Here is a 15,874-nt window from a genome sequence, read left to right as displayed (position 1 = left end):
CTCCCTCTGGATGTAGCTTTCAGCCATAGAGGCCCCATCACTGATTAAAGATAGGAGGAACCCCGGCATCAAAGACCTAGAGAGGGTGAGCACAGGGGTGGAAATTAGGGGCAGTATCAGCTTTTAATCAGGCACTTATTTGTAGAGTAAATAACATCCACAGTAACAATAAGAGCTGTCAATTATTGATCATGTGCAATGTGCAGGCATGATGCATGGTTTGCCTCACCCGTACAATTCTTCAAGCTAGATGCTATATGCCTGTTTTACAGATGAGGAAACTGAGGCATCTAGAGAGAGAGGAAGTGCCTTGCCTTGCAGATGGCAGTGCCCGTGTTCAAACTCAAGCCTGTCTGACTCAAGATTCATGTTCTTTCTGTTGTGTCCACAGCCTTGATTTAAAGGTAGGAATTATTAACCCCATTTTTGCTGATAGAAAAACATTTCAGAAAGTGGAGGTAATATTGGACAATCTGAAGCTTGGTTGGCTCCAAATCTCTGCCAGATGTCCTATGAGAGGAATAGTTGTACTTTGTAGAATGCCAAAACTGGGGGACTGCCCAGGGTTGTCTGATCTCATCCCGTCAGTATGTGAAGGAGAACCTGACTCAGAGGTAGGAAATGAGCAGCTCAGGAGCACGAGGGAAGACAGGCAGGCAGGACAAAGAACCCCTGTCTCCAGACTCCTGGGACGTGCTGAGTGAATTGCTTTCAGGTAGATCTGTGCTGACCACCCTCTGGATGTCTTTGGGCCTGGTAGAGTTGCCCTGCCCCAAGGCTGGGATAGAGGCACGCGTGTTACCTCGGAGGATATCCAAGGGGCTAGAGTAGTGGGGGCTGAATGTCTGACAGGGAATCTGGCTCCCTGTGTGAGGATGTAGACCAGCAGGCAGGGCCCTCGGGTCAAGGTCACCAGCCTAGCAGCTGCCCACACCGGTGAAGCTGGGAAGTCTTGGGGGAATCGGGTGATGGGCAGGCAAAAAAGCAGGACTTTATTGGGAAGGTGAGCCACTATTCTCAGATGCTCCTGCTCATCCTGCACCTTCTTGAAAGCCTCTGCCTGTAGAATGAAGCCTCCCTGAATCTAACTGAACTCCCTTCTCCCCTTCTGGCTGCAAGAGCCATAATACTGACTGCTGTGTCTAGAAGCCACTTAAGCACCAGACCCTAGGCTTGATGCTCTCCCTGAAAAATCTGACATTTAGTTTTCCAGCAAGCCTGGAATTATGTGCAATCCTGTGATCATTTTGTCATGAGCTGAGGCTCAGAGAGGTTACGAGACTTGGCCAAGCAGACACAGCTGATAAGTAACAGAGACAGGATGGCAGCACTATTAGGATAGGGATTTCTGACTCCTTTGTTTGCTGCTGTATTCCCGATGCTTGGCACATAGTGGCCACCCAATACACATTCATTGACTAAATGTCTGACTCCAGTGTCACATACCTCACTTCCTGTTGAAAACCCTCATGATGGGAAGCTTCAGTATGAGTGAAAATAGACTTGGAGGATTTCAGTCAAGAATGAATCCTTGAGGGGGCGCCTGGGTGGCTCAGTCAGTTGAGCGTCCGACTTCGGCTCAGGTCATGATCTCATAGCTCATAAGTTCGAGCCCCAAATCGGGCTCTGTGCTGACAGCTTAGAGCCTGGAGCCTGCTTCAGATTCTGTGTCTCCCTCTCTCTCTCTACCCCTCCCCCACTGTGCCATGTCTCTCTCTGTCCCTCAAAAATAAATAAACATTAAAAAAATTTTTTAGGGGCACCTGGGTGGCTCAGTCGGTTGAGCGTCCGATTTCAGCTCAGGTCATGATCTCAAGGTTCGTGGGTTTGAGCCCCATGTCGGGCTGTGTGCTGACAGCTCAGAGACTGGAGCCTGTTTCAGATTCTGTGTCTCCCTCTTTCTCTCTGCCCCTCCCCTGCTCATGCTCTGTCTCTCAAAATAAATAAACACACACACACACACACAAAGAATCCACGAAGTCCTTTTCTATGGGTACTTTTTATACTCACCAAAATATGAAAACAAAGAAAGCTCCCTGAAGAGAATGTCAATTGCATTGTGCACAGTTTTAAAATTGCTAATAAGGGCTGTCATGGAATCCATTTCTTCTCCAGGCAGGTTCAGCGAGTTGCTTGTTTGCTCATTTTTATTTGCTTTCCTGCAGACAACATGCACACCACCAAACATTTGGTTTTCCTCTCTCCAAAAGTTCAAAGCCATTTTGGTTTTACAACTCAGAGTCTCTAGGTCACTGTCCTCCAGCCATGAAGTTTATGACTTTATATCCAACCCAGAATTTGGTGGTACAGAAATGGTAATCTGTGCATCCTGGAATTTCTAAAAAGGAAACTCATAGCAGGATCTGCTTTCAATATAGCTCCCTCTATTGCCCAGCCTGGTCCAAGTTCATGAATGTTCTGTTTATTGGATCATTACCATCCATTCCACTCACAAAGTCTCATTTTCAGCAACTGGAATTCTACAAATTACAGCAGAACTCCATCTAGGCTTGACTGACCATAATTGTTTGTTTGTTTGTTTGTTTTGCTTTCCATGATTCAGGGTGTAGTTTAGCATCCCACAGAGCCCTAAGTCAAAATAATGAATTTTGAATTACAACTTCTCAGAGCTGAAAGAGAATCTTCAGATCCCCTAATCTAACTTTCCTCAAATTCTGTTTCACAAAACAACTCCACCACAAAATAGTGCACCCAGAAAAAATTCCTTCATCAAGTAAATTTGGGAGTTCTGGTGCTCTATCTCCCTGTTTACGAGAAGTTGCAAGGCACAGGAGCAGTGTGAAGTTTCTGAGAAGTCCTGTGGTAAATATGCTTTTGTTTAAGTTTGTCCTACCCAGTGTTCCCCAAATTCCTGGACCAGGGAAGGGTTGGAGGTGGTGTCTCCTTTTTATAACTTCTGAAAAATAACTACTAGAAAACACTTTGGGATCTATCACTCTAGTCAGACACCCCCTAACACACTTACCCATTTTGTAGGTGTGGAAGGTAAGGTTAAGAGAGGGGTTGAAAATGACCTGAAGTTGTACATAGTTAATCCACAGCTAGGCCTGGAGCCCCTCCATCTCTTCACTCCTAGGCTCACAATTCTTGTCGGCCACAGTGCCCAGGTTAGACTGGCAAATGGCTGGAACAGAAATAGCCAGGTAATAAAGTATGGATTGACCTAGCTTCTATTGTGCCAAATAAACTGGTTCTGAAGCTTCATGTATTGAAATAGATAACTATGGAACAAGACAGCTTTGAGTCCATCCTAAGTGACTCTCTCCATCTGGAAGTCCTAACATGGCTACTTTACCTCTCATCCAGCTATAGATTACTTTTTAAAAGTTTGTTTGTTTGTTTGTTTGTTTGTTTATGTATTTTGAGAGAGGGAGAGAGCAGTGAGGGGCAGAGAGTGAGGAAGAGGGAGAATCCCAAGCAGGCTCCGTGCTGTCAGTGCAGAATCTGATGCAGGGCTTGAACTCACAAATAGTGAGATCATGACCTGAGCCAAAATCAAGAGTGTGACACTCAACTGACTAAGCCACCCACACACCTCCAGCTATAGATTACTTTTTATAAAGCAAATTTGGGGCAACTGGAAGATGGGGAAGGGCCAGTGACCAGGGATAAGAAAGCCATCAGATCATCAGCCTTGTTGGAGTTGATTATTATTGCTAATAACAGCAATCATAGCTACTTACTGGATGCAGACAGTCTACTTCAGTGTAGACAGTGAGCTCAGGAGCCACATGCCCTGGATTTGAATCCATCATGGATTAACTGTGTGATCTTGGACAAGAAACTTAATCTTTCAGGGTCCCTGTTTCTCACTGTGAAAAGGAGATAATAATAGCACCTACATTTTCCTGGCACTGTACTCAGAGGATTTTATGTCATGATTTCTTCACAGGGAACATTAGGTAACAAACACAATAGTTCCTGTCTTAGAAAAAGAGGTTTTTCCAAAAGACGCACAGAGGCTTGCCTGGCAGCCAATCTCTCATAAACCCTGGAGGAGTTTGAGCAGATAGCCCAGAAAGTGCCTGTAGGTTGGCATGCAGCATTAATAGTGGGGAGAGGGGTAAATAAATTAGAGCAAAGATAAGTGAAGAGATGCTTAATCTTCATAGAATATTAAGTACATATTTTAAAATGATAACTGAGGCAGAGAGCAGTTATAGAAAACAAATAGATTATGCTAACCAGGATTTTTTCATTGGAAACTAGCAAAAGAAAAAAAAGCCACAACTCCCACTGGCTTAGGGGAAAAAATGAGCAGGGAAATGACTGTAGATATGGTTACATCCAGGAGCTCAAGTGATAGCACCAAGAATCTGCCCTGTCCATCCCTGGCTCCGCTTTACTTACTGTTCACTCTGCTCTCAGCCAGGTGCTCCTTTCATGGCAACAAAATGGCCACAGAAGCACCAAGTGGACATTCTACAGTTTAGCTGTCCTGCCTCTTTCCCAAAACTTCAACCCAACTCCCTGGGCCTGGCCCAGCTCATGTGCTCCTTTCAGTTACCGGGCCTGCACAGAATGTGTAGATTGCTTTGGTTAGTATAGATGTTTTAACAATAGTTGCTCTTCCAATGCATGAGCATGGAATGGAATGTTTTTCTATTTCTTTGTGTCTTCTTCAATTTCTTTCATAAGTGTTCTATAGTTTCACTATACAGATCTTTTACCTATTTGGTTAGGTTTATTCCTTGGCAAGTTATGGTTTTGGGTGCAATTGTAAATGGGATTGATTCCTTGGTTTCTCTTTCTGCTGCTTTATTATTGATGTATTGAAATGCAACAGATTTCTGTACATAGATTTTATATCCTGCCATTTTGCTGAATTCATGTGTCAGTGCTAGCAATTTTTTGGTGGAGTCTTTCAGGTTTTCTACATAGAATATCATGTCATCTGCAAAAAGTGAGTTTGACTTCTTCCTTACCGAGTTGGATGCCTTTATTTCTTTTTGTTGTCTGATTGCCGAGGCTAGGACTTCCCAACATTTATAAGCAGCACTATCAACAATAGACAAATTATGGAAAGAGCCCAAATGTCCATTGACTGATGAATGGATAAGGATGATGTGGTACACACACACACACACACACACACACACACACACACACTGGAATATTACTTACTCATCAAAAAGAATGAAATCTTGCCATTTGCAATGATGTGGTCGGAGCTAAAGCGTATTCTGCTAAGTGAAATATGTCAGTCAGAGAAAGAAAAATGGATTTCACTCACATGTGGAATTTAAGAGACAAAACAGATGAACATAGAGGAACATAGGGGAAGGGAAAGAAAAAATAAGATAAAAACAGGGAGGCAAGCCATAGGAGACTTAAATACAGACAACAAACTGAGGATTTCTGGAGGGGAGGTGGGTAGGGAGATGGGCTAAATGAGTGACAGGCACTAAGGAGGGCGCTTGTTGGGATGAGCACTGGGTGTTATATGTAAGTGATGAATTGCTGGGTTCTACTCTTGGAAACAATACTACACTATATGTTAACTTACTTGAATTTAAAGAAAATCTTGGAAAAAAAATTACTGGGCCTGACTGGCCAGGCCTGAGTCATTTGCTTCATTCTGGAAATGAAGCAGATATGGGGCTGGGACCTTGGACATATGCCTTCAGTTCCTCCTATTTCTTTCAGTTTCTTGACCCTTGTCTCTGTCTTCAATCGGTGCCCAGCTTCCCAGCTTCACATCTCATTCTGGCCCCAGGTAAGAAATGGCCACGTTGTCTAGAACAGTCTTCTGGATTGACTTGGACCTCAATGCTGGCTCAAAGTAGACCTCAAAACTGGCTCAGGAGATGCCAGTTCAGATAGAGGGAGTCAGTGTGGTGTGTGATGCTAGGATGACAATGGAGTTTTTATCTTATTTGCCAATTATGATTGAGAATGGCTGTCTTGCAGAGGATGGTAAAGCTGAATTCAGACTCAGAGGGAAAGGAAACCATGATTGATTAATAATGTCTGTCAGGAGCACTAAAATAGGTAATTGTGGTAGACATGTCATGTATTTGCCAAGCCTCATTAAAGAAACATCATGAATCACAGAGTGCAACAGCCCTGTTCACGGTCACCTTTACCTCTTAGTCCTGTGATCACAGTGCAGTGACTTAGCCTTTTAGGCAATAATTCCCACGTTTGCACAGTGAGGATGTTTATCTTGAAGAGCCTCCAAAAGAATCAATGGAGACAGCGTACATAATGTGCTAACCATTTTGCACCACAAATGGAAGCTTTGGTTTTTAACAAAGGCAGAAGGTCATCTCATTTTTCCAGGGATCCCCCCTGTAAAGTGCTAGCATTGCCTAGGGCATCTCAGGAAGATTTTCATGAGTTTGAATTTCTTTTCTGAAAGACGCACTCTTGGTTCCTCATCCTTATCTCAGTAGGCCTTGATAATTCATTGTATGCAGGCACGACTTCTGGCAGCCAGCATCTGCTTCTCATTGACTTTCCTGCCAACAATGCCTCAGTCAGCACCACCGTATGAGATCTTACAAAGGGTCTGACTTATCTTCCTAAGATCCCACATTGTCTTATACCAAGGGACCCACTTGATGGCAAAGGATGTATGACAGGGGCACCTGGGTGGCTCAGTTGGTCAGGCAGCCGACTCTTGATTTCAGCTCAGGTCATGATCTCATGGTCTGTGAGACTGAGCCCTGCATTAGGCTCAGTGTGGAGCACAAAGCCTGCTTGGGATTCTCTCTCTCTCTCTCTCTCTCTCTCTCTCTCTCTGCCCTTCTTCTGTTTATGCTCTCTACCTCTAAAAATAAATGAATAAACTTAAAAAAAAGATGTATGACAATGGGCACATGATCACAGGACCCATTGATCTTCCCATGGAATACATCACCAGAAGCTACTATTGGCCTGCTAGAATGTTGGAAGGGTGTCTTAAAAGCAAAGTTAAAATGCCAGCCTAAGAGTGATATCCTGTAGGATTTTGGTTGCTGTATTTTTTTATTGAGGTAAATATCACAAAACATAAAATTCACCATTTTAGCCTTTTTAAAGTTATAATTCAGTGGTTTTTAGTACATTCATAATACTATGCAGCCATCACCACTATCTAATTCCAGAACATTTTCGTAACCCCCAGAAGAAACCTTGTACCCATTCAACAGTCAGTCCTCATTCTTCTCTTACCCCAGCCCCTAACATCTAATTTGCTATCTGTCTCTGTGTTCACCTATTCTGGATATTACATATAAATGAAATAACAATAAGACATGTTTTTTTTGTGTGTGTCTGGCTTCTTTCACTTAGCATAATGTTTTCAACATTCATCCGTGTTGAAATGAGGTCAGTGTTTCATTACTTTTTATGGCCAAATAGTATTCCATTGTATGGATACACAACATTTTGTTTATCCATTTACCCTCTGATGAATACTGGGTTGTTACTCCCTTTTAGCTATTGTGAATAGTGCTGCTAAGAAATCTTTGTAGAAGTTTTTGTTTGAACATCTGTTTTCAGTTCTTTTGGGTATATACCTAAGAGATTAGAATTGCTGGATCACATGGTAATTTTATATTTAACTCTTAGAGGAACAGTCAAACTCTTTCCCAGCAGTTACCCTGTTTTACATTCTCACCAGCAATGTATAATAAGAGTTCCAATGTCCTGATGTCTTTTCCAACATTTATTATTTTACATTTTTTTAAATTATAGCAATCCTAGTGGGTGTGAAGTGGTATCTTATTGTGGTTTGGATTAATATTTCTCTAATGACTAATGATGAGCATCTTTTCATGTGCTTATTGGCCATTTCTATATCTTCTTTGAAGAAATGTCTATTCAAGTCTTTTGCCCATTTTTTAAATTGAGTTGTTTTGTTATTGTTGTTCTTTACATATGCTAGATATTAATGTCTTATCAGATACGTGGTTTGCAAGTACTCCCATTCCATATGTTGGAATCCACTTTATTTCTTGTACTCTTTGATACACAAAAGTTTTTGTTTTGATGGAGTTCAATTTATCTGTCTTTCTTTTGTTGCTCATGCTTTGGTGCCATGTCTAAGAACTTATTGCCAAATCCAAAGTCATGAAGATTAATCCCTGTGTTTCCTTCTAATAATTTTATAGTTTTAGCTCTTATATTTAGGTCTTGGATCCATTTTGAGTTAATTTTGAATATTATCTAACTTCATTCTTTGCATGTGGTTATCTAGTTGTTCCATTGCCACTTGTTGAAAAGACTATTCTTTCTGGAACTAGGGTCTTGGAACCCATGCTGAAAATCAGTTGACTGTGGATATATGGATTTATTTCTAGATTCTCAGTTATATTCCATTGGTCTATCCTTATGCCAGTAGGATACTATTTTGATTAATATAGCATTGTATTAAGCTTTAAAACTGAGAAGTGTGAATTCACCAACTTTGTACTTTTCTCAAGATTGTCTTAGCTATTCAGAGTCCCTTGCAATTATATATGATTTCTCTAAATCAGCCGTGTGGAATTTGGATAGAGATTGCACTGAATCTGTTGATCACTTTGGGGAGTATTGCCATGTTTGGATACCTTTTTTTTCTTGAACAATTGCCCCAGATCGAACTTCCAATACAATGTTGAAAAGAAGTACTGAGTAGACATCCTTGTGTTGTTCATGATTTTAGGGAGAAAGCATCCAGTCTTTCCCCATTAAGTATGATGCTAATGGGTTTTTCATAGATGCCCTTTATTATTTCTATAATGTTGAGGTATTTCCCTTCTATTCCTAGTTTGTTGAGCATTTTTTATCATGAAGATGTGTTGGGTTTTGTCATATTCCTTCTCTGCATCAACTGAAATGATGGCAGTTTTTTGTTTTTTCATTCTATGTGGAACTACTCTCCTGATCTTGGGACAAATTCAACTTGGTTTGGTATACAATCCTCTGTATATGCTGCTCAAATATTTTTACTGGTATTTTGTTGATGACTTTTTGCATCTATATTCATAATGATACTGGCCTATAGTTTTCTTTTCCTTGATGTCTGTGTCTGGCTTTGCTATCAGAAGAAGGCTGGCTTCATAAAATGAGTTAAGAAGTGTTTCCTCTTTGGTTGTTTGGAAGAGTTGAGAAGAATTGGTGTTAATTCTTCTTTAAACACTTGGTAAAATTCACCAGTGAAGCCATCTGGTCCTGAGCTTTTCTTTGTTGAAAGCTTTTAATTATGGATTTAATTTTTTATTTGTTATGGCTCTTTTGAGCGTTTCTGTTTCTTCTTGAGTCAGTTTTGGTAGTTTATGTGTTTCTAGGGGTATATAGCATATAGCATATAGTTAGGAGTATGTCCATTTAATTTAGATTACCTACTTTGTTGGCATGTAAATGTTCACAATTTTCCCTTATCATCCTTTTTTTTTTAATTTCTGTAAAGTTGTTAGTAATGTCCCTACTTTCATTTTGCTTTTGGCAATCTGGCTCCACAGTCCAGACTCTTAACCACCATGCTATGTTTGTCATCTCCACCTGCTTTTGGAAATTTGTCTCTTTCTGTCTCTCTCTCTGTGCTTAGTCTTACTAAAGTTTTGCCATTTTTAAATTTTTTCAAGAAACCTACTTTTGATTTCATTGATTCTATTTTTCTATTCTTGAGTTCATGCATCTCTGCCCTTCATTATTCTTTTCCTTCTTCTTGCTTTGGTTTAGTTTCTCTTCTTTTTCTAGCTGGTTTATAGTATTGTTCAAGTCTTCTATTTCTTTTTTATATTTTCTCTAGTAGTTCTATCCATTATAGAAAGTGAAGTATTGAACTCTCCAATTGTGTAACAGTCTACTTCTCCATTTACTTCTGTCAGTTTCTGCTTCCTATACTTTGGAGTTCTGTTGTTAGGTGCATATATGTTTATATTGTTTTATATTTTTAATATATTGTCTCTTTTATCATCATATAATTTCCTTCTTTGTCTCTAGTTACAGTTTATATCTTAAAGTCTATTTTGTCCAATATAAGTATAGCCATTCCAACTCTCTTTTGGTTACTGTTTACATAGAATACAGTTTTCCATCCTTTCACTTTCAACCTATTTATATCTTTGGATCTAAAGTGGGTCTTTCATAGACAGCATATAGTTAGATCATTTTTAAAAATCCACTATGCCAAAGTGTGTCTTTTAATTGTAGAGTTTAAACCATTTACATTTATTGTAGTGACTCTTGAGGACAGCCTTACTTAGCCAGTTGTTGAGCCAGTTTGCTATTTTTTTATATGTCATATCTTTTTTATTCCTCAAATTCCTCCATTGCATTACTGCCTTCTTTTATGGTAGATATTTTCTACTGTACCATTTTGATTCCTTTCTTATTTATCTTACTATCTGTATTTTTTAGTTACTGTCTTGGTGGTTGCCTGGGAATGACAACTGACAGCCTATTTTATAACGATCTATTTTGAGTTAATACTAATTTCAATAGTATACTTAACATTGCTCTTATATAGCTCTGCCTGCCCCCCCACTGATGTTGTTATTGTCACAAATTACATCTTTTTACATTGTGTGCCCGTTGATATAGTACTTATAACTGTTGTTTTATATATTTGATCTTTAAATTATATAGGAAAAAAGAGGAGTTACAAACCACGAATACCTTAATACTGACTCTTATATTTATCTGTGTAATTACCTTTATTTCTTCATGTTGATGCAAGTAACTATTTAGTGTTTTCTCATTTCAACCTGAAGTAGTATCTCAGTGAGCATTTCTTGTAGAGTGGGTCTACTAGCAATAGATTCTCTGTTTTTGTTTATATGAGAAAGTCTTAATTTCTCTTTGACTTTTGAAGTATAGATTTCTTGGATATAGACTTCTTGGTTGACCATTTTATTCTTTTAGTTCTTAGAATATGTCATGTCACTACCTTCCAGTCTACATGGTCTCTGAGGAGAAAATTATCAGTTAATCTTATTGAGGATGGCTTGTATGTGAAAAGTCATCTCTCTGTTGCTACTTGTGGGATTCTACCTTTGGCTTTCAGCAGGTTGACTATAATGTCTCTCAGTGAGGATCCTGAGGTTTATTAAGATTCTTGAACATGTATATTCATGTTTTGCATCAAATTTGGAAAGTTTTTGGTCATTATTCAAATATTTTTTTCTGTTCTTTTCTCTCTGCTTTCCTTCTGGGACTCCCATTATACATATGTTGGTATATTTGATGCTATACCACAGGTCTCTTAGGCTCTGTTCATTGTTGTTTAGTTTTTTCTTTCTGAAGAAACTGAGAAATCTCAATTGACCCATTTTCAAGTTTGCTGATTCTTTCTCCTGGCTGCTCAAATATCCTGTTTATTTTTTCATGAATTTTTCATTTTAGTAATTATACTTTTCAACTTCTCTATCTGTGTATTGATCTGGGTATTGATCTCTTCTTGTTGACCCATCATTCTCATGATTTCCTTTAGCTCTTTGAGGATATTTTAAATAGTTGGTTTATAGACTTTTTTTAGTAAGTACAATGAGTAGTGACACAAGGAAATGATGAACACCAATTGTAACCTTGGAAACAATTGCAGAAGTGGGGCCTGTAGCTTGTCCCGCAAACCCTTTTGTGTTTTTTGTAGAAAATGTAACTGGCAACCACCTCAAAGAATAAGTATCAACAAGGAGTGGAACTTAATGTAGGGCATCAGTGCTCCACCCATACTTACCTCTCCAGGTCTTACCACTTTAGTGCAGGCTTCCTTGACTTCCATCTGCCAGCTCCTGCATCTCTACCTGGGGGCTTTCTCTGGCTGCTGGAGACTGCTGTAATCACAAGCATGGTAGTCTAGAAAGTATGAGAGTATAAATACCCTACCCCTAACATCAGCCCGCAGCCAATTCCCCTCCTTGGGTAGGATATCACAGAAGATATCAGGATATCACTGTACTCTATGCTGGCTCCCAGACTCCCTAGTGGAATTAACCTCCAGTTTCCCACAGTGGTAACTTGTGTGATACCTACTTTATTGGCTCCTTCCCTCTCTATCTCAGTTCCTACTTCCATAGAAGTGCTTCCTGTCATGAAATAAACTACTCACACTCAAATCCTTGGCTCAAGATCTGCTTCTTGGGGAACCCAGGCTAAGACACACCATGTCTGTCCTTCCCTCAATGAAGCTTAGTATCTTCCTTCTGACTGCTTTCCTTCCCTTTCAAGCATAAAAATAGTTGGCATTTAGATGGACATAATGTTTTGTTCATTGAGTGGCTGCCCATTGCACTTGGAATAAAAAACCAAAACCAAAAGCCTCTTTAACATAGTCCACAGGACGCCACCACAATCTGACCTTAGCCTCCTTCTAGTCCCTCTTAGGCCCCTGTCCCCCTCACTCAATGGACCCAGCCCCACAGGCCTTCTTCTAGTTTTATAATATGCTCTGCCATGTCCCACCTCAGATTCTTTGCACATATTATTCTACCTGCAATGATCTTTCCATCATTTGCCACTTGGTGAATCATTACTTATCCTTCAGATTTTATCTTTAAAGCCACTTTTTTAAAAAAGGCTTTCTCCAAACTCGTAAAATAAGCCATTTCCCTCCATTATTCTCTTTCAGAGGGCATTTTGTCTTTCTATATTCTGCTTGTATTAAATCGTCTTGTATATTTTTGGTGTATTTATCTGATTAATATCTTTCTTTTAACCAAAGCACACAGAACTGTTGAGATGCGCCCTAAAAGTCTCCAAAGCAGATGGGTGGCAGTGATGAGGCTCTGAGTGTTCAGGGGGAGGGAGGGGGATCTGCCAGGGGAACGCAGAGCTCTGGGGCATGGCCTTTACTCCCGGTGATGGGGACATTGGGGTGAGGGTAGGATCATCATTTCCAAAAATTTTGTGAGATATCTTCTGTCTTGACCCTACAACCCCCACCCCCCAGCTTGTGCCTCATTTCTCTCATTTCTCTGCTCCTCTTGACGGAAAAAGTCTTCAAAGTAATTTTCTTCACCTCCTGTCTCCAATTGCTCTCCTCTCAGTCTCAAAATCAGGCTTTTGTACCCATTACTTCACTGAAAATGCCCATCAAGGCCAGCAATGACTTCCAAGTTGCTAAATCCCATGGCCAGTGGTCACTACTCAATCCTTCTTGGCTGATCAGCAGTAATGGACAATGTTGTTAACACCCTCTTTCCTGAAGCACTCTCTTCCTCTTACAGAGCACCCCTCCTTCTCTGACCATGCTTAATACCTCCTCCTGCCTCTTGTAGATTTAAAATGCTTTTTGTAGGGTTCCCAGGTGGCTCAGTCACTAAAGTGTCCAATTCTTGGTTTTGGCTCAGGTCATGATCTCATGGTTCATGAGTTCAAGCCCCACATCGGGCTCTGTGCTGACACCACCAAGCCTGCTTGGGAGTCTCTCCCTCCTCTGTCTCTCTGCCCCTCCCCTGTTCATTCTCTATCTCTCAAAATAAATAAATAAAATAAAAAATAGAATAAAATAAAATAAAATAAAATAAAATAAAATAAAATGCTTCTTGTAGGCTGACAACTCCCAAATCACTATCACTATCACTACCTTGGGGCTCCTCCCTGGACTCCACACTCCATGTTCAGCTGCCTGCTTGGCATCCCACTTGGATAATTGTAAATGTGTCAACTTCAACATGTCCCAAACCAAACTTCCAATTCTCTCTCTACCCTAGCCTGCTCATCCTGTATTTTCTCCACTTCAGCGAATGGCAACCCCATCTGTCCACTAGCTCAGGCCAATTCTTGGGGTCCCTCTTGACTTCTCCCTATATCCAGTCCATCAGCACTGTAAGAGTTGCTCCTGCTCTTGCCTTTCTACAGTCCATTCTCAACCATGCAGCCTGAGTGACCTTTAAAAAGGTGAGTCCAGTCATGTCAGTTCTTGGCTCAAAAACTCCAGCTACTCCCATCTACTCAGAATAAATCCAAAGTCCCAACAAGAGTGTACAAGGCCCTGCGTGATCTGCCCCCATCTCTCTCCCTCATCTCCTACCCTTCTTCACCTCTCTCCCTTGGCTCCAGCCCCACTGGTTTCCCTGATGGTCCTAATATATAGCAAGCTCACTCCTGCCTCAGGGTTTTTGCGCTGTTTCTTTCCTGCCTGTAGTCTTCCCCACAGATACTCCCAAGGCTTGTTCCTCTATTTCTTCAGATTTCTGCCCAAATTTGAGCTTCTCTGCAACACCTTCCTCAACAACCTGATCTCAACAGCAACCCCATGTCCTCAGAACTTCCAATGCCTTTAATCTACTTTATTTTTTTAAAGCACTTATCACCATTTAACATTTTCTATATTCAATATTCTATTTTCTCTATATTCAATTAAGTTCTAGGTTCTCTACATTCTGTATTCCTCTTTATTATCCATCCCCCTTGCTGAGTAGACTAGGAGTTCCATGAAAGTGAAAGCTAGATGTCTGGTTCACCTCTGTGGCCCTCTGGAACAGGGCCTGCTAAAGGAGTGAATGAGGCCACAAATATTTATAGAGTAAGTCAACGAGTAAGTGGATTTATCGTCATTCCCGTGTGGGCCTCAGGAATGTATTAAGGAACTCATCTAATAATTAGAGTTGTGAACTGGGATTCTTTTTTTTTTTATCATTTGTTTTGTCATGAAAATATTTTGTGTTTCATATGTAGCACAGCAGCTCCCTCACACTGATCTATTGAAAGTCAGTCCTCAACACAAGGGTTTGTAAAAGAAAGAAAGAGAGAGGAAGGAAGGAAGGAAGGAAGGAAGGAAAAGAGAGAAAGAGAGAGAAAAAATGTTTTATCACTCTAACTATGGGGATGTATAAACTTTCATATATTTACTATTGCAGGTGGTTTTGCAGACAACTATGAAGTATGTGTGCACCACAATTAATTCTAAGTACACTTTTCTTTAGGATTTTTATTTTACTTATTTTTATTTAGTAAGAACATGGTTTTATCATGGTGCTGTGCTCCAATTAAAATTTTCACCTGAAAAAGAAATGATGTTTTCTTTAAGAGTTGTATTTTAAACCAAATTTACAATGGCCTTCACAAAAATGTCGGACATCGTACCTTTGGCAGAATGAACTTCAATGAGTTGGATTTTAAAAAACCAACGTTATTGGAACCAAAGACTTTTCTATTTGAATCATTAATGCCATTAATATAAAACTATCATCATATGATAGTTCACAATGTTTCTTTTTTTTAAAAGAAGTTTTTGAAAGTAATCTCTATATCCAACGTGGGACTCAAACTCAGAACCATGAGATCAAGAGTTACACACTCCACCAACTGAGCCAGCTAGGCCTCCCACAATGTTCTTTGTCTCATGGAACCAATACCAATCATGTCATTTTCTTTTTCATGTGTACGTACATACAAAAAAAACCGCTAAATCTGAAAATGAGTGAATTATTTTTAAAAATACAGACATTTGATGTAAATAACAAGTCATGTTTCAGCTGGGATTCTAAAGAAATAGCTCATCTCTGGCTCCTTGCTTGCCCCTTTTATATGTTTTAAAGGCAGAAAAGCAAAACATTCACATTCTTGAAGATTTTACTCCTCCTCGAAGCCTGTTTTTTTTGGGGTGGGGGTTTGTTTGTTTGTTTTGTTTTTGTTTTTGTTTTGTTTTTTTTGCAGAGGGCAAAGGGGCCCTTGTTTTTCTTGTAGACCTGAGTCTCTGATACTGTCTCCCTGTAGGATCCTGAGCAAGTGCTGTCCTCTTGCTGGGTCTCATTTTTTCCCTCTGCAAAGCCTCCAAGGTCTCCCAGCTCTGGTGCTCTATGGTTTCCGCCTGGGAAGATGGCCATGGCACTGATATTTGACCTCACTGGGAAAATATGTCAGATAAGGAGGCCCTGCTATCTCAGCAACCTTCATCTTCACCTCCATTCCGTCACACAAAACCCAATGCCAGAGTTTT

The 15,874-nt window shown here is 40.2% G+C and overlaps 1 long non-coding RNA gene across 2 annotated transcripts in view; it reads left to right on the top strand.

The window, feature by feature from the left end:
- Positions 1 to 278: 278 nt before the first annotated feature.
- Positions 279 to 15,874, top strand: part of LOC132678888 (uncharacterized) — a 43,764-nt gene continuing 28,168 nt past the window's right edge. For both annotated transcript variants that reach the window (XR_009609862.3, XR_009609863.3), the window contains exon 1: positions 279 to 404. This is a non-coding gene — a long non-coding RNA (uncharacterized LOC132678888). The remainder of the gene's footprint in view (positions 405 to 15,874) is intronic.

Source organism: Panthera onca, chromosome A2 (genome assembly GCF_046562875.1).
Source record: "Panthera onca isolate mPanOnc1 chromosome A2, mPanOnc1 haplotype 2, whole genome shotgun sequence".
Taxonomy (NCBI): domain Eukaryota; kingdom Metazoa; phylum Chordata; class Mammalia; order Carnivora; family Felidae; genus Panthera; species Panthera onca.
This window is presented reverse-complemented; position numbering and strand designations above follow the sequence as displayed.